The sequence below is a fragment of the Mesocricetus auratus genome, unplaced genomic scaffold (genome assembly GCF_017639785.1).
Source record: "Mesocricetus auratus isolate SY011 unplaced genomic scaffold, BCM_Maur_2.0 Super-Scaffold_100035, whole genome shotgun sequence".
Classification (NCBI taxonomy): Eukaryota; Metazoa; Chordata; class Mammalia; order Rodentia; family Cricetidae; genus Mesocricetus; species Mesocricetus auratus.
Window position 1 is genome coordinate 2141024 of NW_024429214.1, and position 10385 is coordinate 2151408.

General features: G+C 43.6%; 1 pseudogene; it reads left to right on the forward strand.

Moving 5' to 3' along the window:
* Positions 1-469: 469 nt before the first annotated feature.
* On the forward strand, positions 470-1280 carry LOC121135282 (annotated as a pseudogene).
* The last annotated feature ends 9105 nt before the right edge of the window (positions 1281-10385 follow it).

The following is a 10385-nucleotide window of genomic DNA, read 5'->3' on the forward strand; positions in this document are numbered from 1 at the left end:
TTTTTACCTAGCATTAATTTTTCATCTGAGAAATATGCACTCTTAAGTAAATATAGCATTCTGAAGAGTGTTTTGACAGCTTTGTGTCAAACTACTTTAATCTCACCACTGGTTAGGCAAAGACAGCTAGATCTCACTGAGATATAGGCTACGTATTCACCATGCTTAATTCTACAACAACCTGGGCTTCATGATGAGAACATATCTCTGAAAACAAAAAAGAAAAAAATAAATTTGTATTTTTGTGCTGAGTCCTTAATGTTGCACTCCTGAGCCTAGAAAAGCACAGTATGCTGTTTCATGGTGCCAGGTCACAGTATATTCCCAGTTAGAAAAGGAGTTATAAACCAGGTGTTGTGGACAAGGGTCTGTAATCCAATTTTTAAGTATACACTCTGATATCTGATTCCAGGTTCATTAACACGAATTAGAATTCTGGAGAAAAGGAGGCCCGATTGTGTGCCTGCCAATGGCCGACAAAATGGATTTGTCTTTGGAAAACATCATTAAGCTTAACCGGAGCCATCGAGGCTCTCATGGTGGAGGTCAGGGTTGCAGCAAGGCCGGCTCCCAGGACGACCTCCGAGGGGCCATGCAGGCCTCCATCCAGGGTAATAAAGGTAGTGGGCCTCTGAGGAACCGGCCCTGTGTTTCTGGCAGCACTACAGGCAGCAGCAGGAACAGGCTGACTCCCTACAGCAGGAATTAAGCAACTTCCTGACAAGTGGAAGGAGGATCTCTTCGACAGAGGCTTCTGGGCTGAAGATGGGTGGAAAGCTGTTGGTGTCAAACCTTGACTGCGGGGTGTCAGACACGGATATTCAGGAACTCTTCGCAGAGTTTGGAACACAAGAAAGCTGCTGTGCACTACGATCACTCTGGACGAAGTTTAGAGACAGCATATGTGCACTTTGAACAGAAGGCAGATGCCCTGAAGGCCATGAAACAGTACCATGGTTTCCCTTTAGATGGGAACATTCAGCTCGACACATCACAGATTGACACGCCAAGAAGACCTGCACAGAGAATGAACAGGTGGCATGACAAGAAACCGTGGCTCTGGGAGTTTTGGTGGTGGCAGCATCCGGGGAGGGACCCTTGGATTCAGCCGTGGAAGAGGTAGAGGTACCGGCAGGAACTCAAAGCAGCAGCTTTCTGTTGAGCATTTGGATGCACAGCTGGATGTGTACAATGCACGGATGGACACGAGTTAAACAACTGAGTAAATCCACAGATGGAACAGGATTTAGAATCCTCGTCTGTGATTCATAGAGGGAGGGTTGGCAACTGGACTGTGCAGAAAAGGTGGGTTTGTTCTTCATCTCCCTCTCTCTCTCTCTTTCCCTGATTTAATATAGGATGTAAAATCTCATGCAAAGGCTTTTTTTAATTCTGAAAAAAGAACTGTTTTGTACCGAGTTATTTTGGGGATAAATTTTACTGGCTGCTCTTATGGAGAAGGTGGCATTTTTCACCTTTGCCATAAAACACTAGAATTGTGTGTAAAAATAATTCTTGCGACAAAACCACTTGTGTTTTAGTTTGTTGTGTGCTGACACCTAGTGGTGCGACTGTGGACTTCCCTCAGGAGGAAGGTCAATGCCTGCAACCTGCCTAGGGTGATTTGCACAGAGAATGGGCACTTCAGTGTTAAAACGGTCTGCTTTTTGTGGGTGAGAACTGTTCGTTTGCAGTTTCCCTTGCTCCTCCTCAGGGTTTGTTGGAAAATTACTTGTTAAGTGTATTTCCGGCAGATTTTCATTAAATTTGTCCTATGTTAAATTAAATAATTGATTTAGTGTGCTTTTGTGATCCCAAACTTCTGCTTCCATTTCTGCTCCCGTGGTTTGACTTGGACGTGATTGGAAGTGGTATCCAAATTGGACTCACTGAAGATGCTTTCTAGGTATATTCAGTTTTATTACTATGCATGACAACTTGGGAATCACTTGTAGAATCCTGTGTCTTTATCTACTTGAGTACAGTTCTGTGTAAACAATCCATGTGCTTTCTTTCTGAATGATCTCTTTCTCATGTTTGGGCCAACTAAGCACCCAGATCTGCTCACCGGAAGAGCCAAACAAAGTGCCCTGGAAAGTGGAGAGGGTAGAGAGAGTAGCTAATTATTTGATGGGTCATTAGTTCAGTTTTGCTGCATTTTGTTTCACTAGAAATTATTATAGACTTCCACTGAGAAAGATCTCAGAATTATCCTGCTATATCTATGAGAAGACTTTCTATATAAGAATTGGTACTAGGATGCAAATAAATTTTATATGAATATTCATGAGTCATGATTTAGATTCTCCTTCAAGAGCTATCCTTCCCTAACGCCCAAAAATAGGTTAGGCTTCCAATACCAGACATGACTTTCCCGTGGTTGAGAACTTTTTAAGTCCAATTAGAAGCTGTTCATTACCACCAATGTGTATGTGTCACTCTTTCACCATTTAGGTCATCATGCAGTGTAGATGATTGTCAAGGTTCATAATTTTCATACCTGGGTAGCACTGTTGGCTTTAAAATCTTGCAGGTTGCCTTATGATACCAAGAAAACTAGTCCCCACGGAGGAGGCTTTAAAATCTGCTACATCTGGGAGGAAAGGGAACAACCACAGTAGATAGAACTGTTTTGGAAATGTCAAGGACATCAGTCACTAACAATATCAAAGCAGAATGCTGTGGGTGCTTTGTAAGAAACTCCATTGACCTGATGAAGAGCATAATGAGGTAAGACAAGAAGATGTCATTCATACTCTAACTGTATAAGCTTATAGACACGTAGACGTACTAAAGCCATATTTATAGATGATAATATTTAGAATCCTAAAGACCTTTTCACACATCATTACTGTTATATATTCTCTCTTCTTTTTTGTTAGTGTCTATCTCTTCTCCATTAGTCACACACACACACACATATTCCATTTCCTCCTTTTTAGATCATTGTTTCCTGTATTTTCTCCTGCCCATTACTCCCCCCACTCCACAAAGGAGACTTCTTTTTCTTTTGTGGATATTCTGGTTACCTCAGGTTGTGTACTCACATCTAAAGCTTGGAGCTAAGAGCTTCCTGTAAGAGAGGAGACACCATCTCTCTTTTTCTGGGTCTGAGTGTATCCACTCAATATGACCTTTTCTTGGCCTATCTATTTAGCTGAAAACCTGGTGATTTCCATTTCCTTTAGGGCTGAAGAGGATTTCATAGATTATATGTGCCACAATTTCACTATCCATTAGTCTAGTTCAGGGACATTTAGAATGCTTTCATTTTGCAGCTATTGTGAAGAGAGCAGCAATGAATATGTCTGAACAAGTATTTTTGCAGAAGGATGCTAAGTCCTTTGAGAATATGCCAAGGAATGAAAAGGCTGGTTGACTTGCTAAATTTCTTTAAGTTGAGGACTTATTTATTTGAGGATTGCCCATATAGATTTCCAGAGTGGCCAGATTCTTGGTCATGGGATTTTTAGTTACTATGTCTTTCTTTTTGATGTTGTTACTGTCTTTTATTGTCTTTTATTATTAGCAGTGTTTTCCTTCATTCTGTGTGAGAATTAATGTTTTGCTGTCCTTCCTATGGATGATTAACTCCCAGTTCTCTGGAATTTAGGATTCCTCACATGAAGTTTATTTCCCATATTCTCATGAGTAAAACCTCTGATTCTCTTGTATAAATTTTAACTGTAATTATTGTTTGCAAAGTGCATTTACTGAAATTAATTATCTTAGCATGAGATGATTTTGAAATTCACTTCTGTCTCCATCAATTTTAAGATAAATTTGTTTCTTGATGTAATAATATAGTTGAGACTGATTTTCCATTCAAGTTTAAATGACATTCAATGTTCTCTGGATTTAGGATCATTATCTGGATATCTGGCATTTTGGTTGCTTGAGCATATTCATGTGATTTGACATTTTCTTTAAAAGCTCTCAGTATGAATTTTTTCCTTTTTTTATCCCTTATATGAATAAATGCAAGCCATCTCTCTGTCCATTGCTCCTGAAAGAGAAACTAAAAGAAGAAAGACAGAAATAAATGATGATATATTCTCTAATCATGTCCCAGGTCAGTGGACATGTACATTTTTCTAGAAACACTGTATGTTCAGATATTGCAATTCTTAAATTTTTTTGTTTCTGGCAATATTTTAAATTCTATTATGAAAATTGTTTCAGATAAAAACAACAACAACAAAAATCAACAAACACTGAAATTAACCAGACCCAAACTCCAAATAAATGTACATTTATTTACTAAGTATAATCATTTGGAAACTTTTATCCCAGCACACGGTAGGCAGAGGCAGACAGATCTCTGTGAGTTTGAGCCCAGCCTGGTCTACAAGACCTAGTACCAGGATAGCCTCCAAAGCCATGGAGAAAACTGTGAGGAGCCGCCCTCGCTATCGCTATTGCCGTTAGAAGATGGCGCTGACATCTGCTGTCAGTTGGAGTTAACCGTTAGAAGATGGCGCTGACATCTGCTGTCAGTTGGAGTTAACCGTTTAAGCTGTGCCTCTCCCGTGGCGTCATCTGGGGTGATGTGCAAACCACCAATCCCGGCTCTACACGTCTCACTCGGAGCTCCTAGGCTTATATAAGGGGCTGGGTTTCTTAGCTTGGGGTCTCCCTCTAAGAAGCTGATCATCTATCTCTCAAGATGCATTAAAGCTTTACTGCAGAAGGATCCGAGTGTTCTGCGTCGTTCTTGCTGGCGAGACGGTAGCGCGGGACATCTGGTGCCGAAACCCGGGAACTCTTCAACATTGCCGGCGCCGTGGGAGACCCCTCGGAAGACGGGGCGGATTCAGAACTGCAGGGACGTAAGTTCAGAGAGGTATGCTTTATCCTGAACACCCCTTTCTCGACTTTGGCCTTAGTTTGTCATCGCCGTGGGACGGGTCAGTGGAGGCTTTGGTGCTAGTCCTGTTTGTCCTTCTCCTTCATCGTGGCTGGTGCTGACAGAACGGTGCTGTCAGTCTGGTGCTGTCAGTCTGGTGCTGTCAGTCTGGTGCTGTCAGTCTGGTAACGGAGTTGAGCGCCGTTTTTAGATAAGCCGCTAGCGCGATGGGGTTGTCACAGTCAGTGGTTACTGCCCTACAGACTGTGCTAAAACAAAGAGATCTCAAAATTGCACCACGAACACTTCAAAATTTTGTGAAGGAGGTAGATAGAGTGGCACCATGGTATGCTTGTTCCGGGTCCCTCACTGTGGCCTCATGGAACAAGCTAGGTAAAGAACTAGACAGGAAGCATGCAGAAGGAGATCTCCACTTAGGTACCAAAGCCATTTGGTAGCTAGTTAAAAACTGCTTGGAGGATGAGGCCTGTCACCCTGCTATAATAGAAAGTCAGGGAACCTTAGAGGAAGTTCAGGATAGCATGTCAGAAACTGAACGGAGTGAGAGAATGGGAGCTCGCAAAAGGAAAGACATGTCTAAGAAAAAAGGCCCTCCCAAGAAGTTAAGAAAGGGGAGAGAAAGAAGGGAGTGATCATTCACCCCCTAACAAATCTAAGAAAAAGAAAAAGCCAGAACCTAGTCTATACCCTACAGTAGAGATAGAAGCCTTGGAGCTAGATAATTCTGATTCTGACACTCTGTATTCTAGCGAAGAAGGTGGTCTAGAGGAGGAGGTGGCACGGTATGAGGAAGAAAGATATCACCCTGATAGACACCGGCCACTGAAAACAAAAATGAATGTGAGACCACCACCTAGAAATCCGGCGGGCTCACGCCCCTCAGCGCCTCCGCAGTATGAGCTTCGGCTGAATACTGGTACTGACTCCTTTTTACCTTTAGAGGAACGGAGAAAAATACAAGTAGCTTTTCCAGTATTCGAGAATGCGGAAGGCGGAAGAGTACATACCCCTGTAGATTACAATCAAATCAAAGAATTGGCCGAATCCGTTCGTAATTATGGGGTCAATGCTAACTTTATCACATTACAGGTGGAAAGGCTTGCTAATTTTGCCATGACTCCCACTGACTGGCAGACGACAGTGAAAGCAGTGCTTCCCAACATGGGACAATACATGGAATGGAAGGCTCTCTGGTATGATGCAGCCCAGGCACAAGCTAGAGTTAATGCCACGGCTGAAGATGAGAATCAGAGGCAGTGGACATTTGAAATGCTGACAGGTCAGGGTCAACATGCCCTTAATCAAACCAACTACATCTGGGGCGTCTATGGTCAGGTGTCAGCCGCCGCTATTAAAGCATGGAAGGCCCTCACAAAAAGGGGAGAATCCAGTGCACACCTTACAAAGATTGTCCAAGGACCCCAAGAGCCATTTTCAGACTTTGTGGCCAGAATGACAGAGGCCGCCAGTCGCATCTTTGGTGATTCAGAACAAGCTATGCCCCTGATTGAGCAACTTGTCTATGAACAAGCAACCCAGGAATGTCGAGCGGCTATCGCCCCTCGCAAAAGCAAAGGTTTACAAGATTGGCTCAGAGTGTGCAGGGAGCTGGGGGACCCCTAACCAATGCAGGACTAGCTGCCGCCATTTTACAAACGCACAGGTATAGAGATTTATCTAATCGAAAAGCTTGTTTTAATTGTGGGAGAATGGGGCACCTTAAGAAAGATTGTCAAGCCCCTGAAAGAACAAGAGAATCGAAGCTTTGCCATCGTTGTGGTAAAGGTTATCATAGGGCTAGCGAATGCAGGTCAGTCCGGGATGTAAAAGGGAGGCTTCTGCCCCCTATTGAAGAACCCAAGGTACCCCAATCAAAAAACGGGTCACGGGGCCCATGGTCCCAGGGCCCTCAGAAATATGGGAACCAATTTCAGAAAAGCAATCAAGAGGAAGTAGAGGTTTCCGAGGAACCCCCGGAATGGACTTGCGTGCCGCCTCCGACTTCTTACTCATGCCCCAAATGAATGTTCAACCGGTCCCAGTCCATTCCCCTGGACCTTTGCCCCCTGCCACCATTGGGCTTATTCTGGGCCGTGGCTCCTTAACTTTACAGGGACTCATTATATATCCTGGGATTGTTGACCCGTATCATAAAGAGGAGATTCAAGTTCTCTGTTCTAGCCCTCGGGGTGTATTTTCTATAAAGCAGGGAGATAGAATTGCACAACTGGTGTTGCTGCCCTCCCTCGGGGATGGAGAAACCTACACTTTACAAAAAAGGGCTATGGGATCTTCTGGAAGTGATTCAGCCTATCTGGCTATACCCCTAAATGAGAGACCTACAATAAAATTGTTAATTAATGGAAAAGAATTTGAAGGGATAATGGATACGGGAGCAGACAAAAGCATTATTTCACTCCATTGGTGGCCGAAGTCTTGGCCCACTGTTGTTTCATCTCATTCTCTACAAGGTCTTGGATACCAGTCCTCTCCTGCCATCAGTGCCTCAGCCTTAACCTGGCGGAATGCTGAGGGCAAACAGGGATGTTTTACCCCCTATGTGTTGCCACTCCCTGTAAATTTATGGTGACGGGATGTGTTACAAGCCATGGGCATGACCCTAACTAATGAATACTCCCCCAGGCATCAGCCATTATGGCAAAGATGGGGTATACAAAGGGTAGAGGCTTGGGTAGGCAAGAACAAGGCAGAATAAAACCCATTACACAACATGGAAATCGGGGTAGAAAAGGACTGGGTTTTATTTAGGGGCCGTTGAGGCTTCACGACCCATACCGTGGAAAACAGAGGAGCCGTTATGGGTCTCTCAATGGCCTCTATCCTCTGAAAAATTAGAGGCTGTCACAAGATTAGTGCAAGAACAGGAACGGCTGGGGCATCTAGAGCCTTCTACCTCCCCATGGAATACACCAATTTTTGTTATTAAGAAGAAATCTGGGAAGTGGAGATTTCTCCATGACCTGCGGGCCATTAACAATCAGATGCATCTTTTTGGCCCTGTTCAAAGAGGACTTCCTTTGCTTTCTGCACTTCCTCAAGATTGGAAGCTTATTATTATAGATATTAAGGAACGTTTCTTCTCTATTCCACTTTACCCACGGGATAGACCAAGGTTTGCCTTCACTATCCCTTCTCTTAATCATATGGGACCAGACAAGAGATTTCAGTGGAAGGTACTGCCGCAAGGCATGGCCAATAGCCCAACAATATGTCAGCTGTATGTGCAGGAGGCTTTGGAGCCAATTAGGAAGCAATTTACATCTTTAATCATGATCCATTATATGGACGATATTCTTATTTGTCACAAAGAGTTAGATGTTTTACAAAAGGCTTTTCCCATGCTGGTGGCTGAATTAAAACAGTGGGGATTAGAGATTGCCTCAGAAAAGGTTCAAATTGCAGATACAGGCCTCTTTTTGGGCTCAATGATTACTCCCAAAAATATAGTTCCTCAGAAAATAGAAATTCGCAAAGACCACTTACAAACATTAAATGATTTTCAGAAACTTCTGGGAGATATAAATTGGTTGAGGCCCTTTTTAAAAATTCCATCTGCTGATCTAAAACCCCTCTTCGATCTCCTGGAGGGTGAGCCTCATATCTCCTCACCCAGAAAATTTACCCCTGCCGCCCACCGAGCCTTATAGATGGTGGAAGAGGCCTTACAGGAAGCACAGTTACAACGTATTGAGGAGTCACTACCTTTTAATCTGTGTGTTTTTAAGACAGCTCAATTGCCAACTGCAGTCCTGTGGCAACATGGACCATTACTTTGGATTCATCCAAATGCTTCCCCTGCTAAGATTATTGACTGGTACCCTGATGCTGTTGCACAGCTCGCGCTTCGCGGAATAAAAGCAGCTGTTACACATTTTGGCAGGCATCCTGATTCCTTGATTGTGCCTTACTTCCTTTTCAGGACAAATTGATAATCATTTTCCAAAGCATCCAATTTTACAGTTTGCCCTAAACCAGGCTATAGTGTTTCCACAAGTGACAGCTAAAGACCCACTCCCAGATGGGACTGTGGTGTACACTGATGGATCAAAAACTGGTATGGGAGCTTATGTGGTCAAGGATAGGGTTATATCTAAACAATATAATGAAACTTCACCTCAAGTTGTAGAATGTCTGATAGTACTGGAGGTTCTTGAGGCTTTTCCAGGACCCCTCAATATTGTATCAGATTCCTCTTATGTGGTTAATGCAGTTAATCTCCTTGAGATAGCTGGAATAATAAGATCCTCCAGCAGAGTTGCTAACATCTTTCAAAAGATACAAGCTGCCTTGTTAAATAGGAGATTTCCTGTTTTCATTACCCATGTCCGAGCACATTCTGGACTCCCAGGTCCCATGTCCTTAGGGAATGACTTAGCGGACAAGGCTACAAAGCTGGTGGCCGCTGCCTTGTCTATCCACGCACAAGCAGCAAAATAATTCCATAAGCGCTTTCATGTGACGCCTGAGACCTTGCGCCGTCGTTTTGCTCTATCCAGGAAAGAGGCTAGGGAAATTGTTACTCAATGCCAGAATTGCTGTGAATTCTTACCTGCTCCCCAAATGGGAATAAACCCACGTGGCATTAGACCATTGCAGATGTGGCAGATGGATGTTACTCATATTCCCTCTTTTGGAAGGCTTCAATATGTTCATGTTTCTGTTGACACCTGTTCTGGCGTAATGTTCGCCACACCCCTAACAGGGGAAAAGGCCTCATATGTGATTCAACATTGCCTTGAGGCCTGGAGTGCTTGGGGAAAACCCAGAATTTTAAAAACAGACAATGGACCAGCATATACCTCTCAAAAATTCCGACAGTTTTGTCGGCAAATGGATGTTACCCATCTAACTGGCCTACCTTATAACCCTCAAGGACAGGGCATTGTGGAACGTGCCCATCGTACACTCAAATCATATCTGATTAAACAAAAGGGGAGTATTGAGGATGTTCTACCCTCGGTACCAAGAGTTGCTGTATCCATGGTACTTTTTACCCTTAATTTCTTGAACTCTGATGCCCAAGGCCACACTGCGGCCGATCGCCACAGTTTAGAGCCTGATAGGCCAAAAGAAATGGTAAAATGGAAAGATGTCTTGACTGATCTCTGGAAAGGCCCGGATCCTATTCTTATAAGATCCAGGGGAGCTGTGTGTGTTTTTCCACAGGAGGAAGAAAACCCCCTTTGGATCCCTGAAAGACTCACTCGAAGAGCTCCTTCACAACTCCAGAATAAGAAGGATGGAGGCCAAGTGGGTGATGAAGACTCTCCTACTCGGGATGATGGTTCCTAGTATGATGGGAGAGTTACGGTGGGCCATCATGTCTACCTTCCCCTACCGATGCCAGTGATGCAGAATGCCCAGGTGTTCCCTAGATTTTTCACAACTAATAGAGAGTTGGGGCTTGCCTTTTTGCCTTTAGATCCTCAGATACAGAGTTTTCAGGATGAGAGAACCTTGTCATTAGTAGGAAGCTTGTGCTTTACTGTGATTTCTT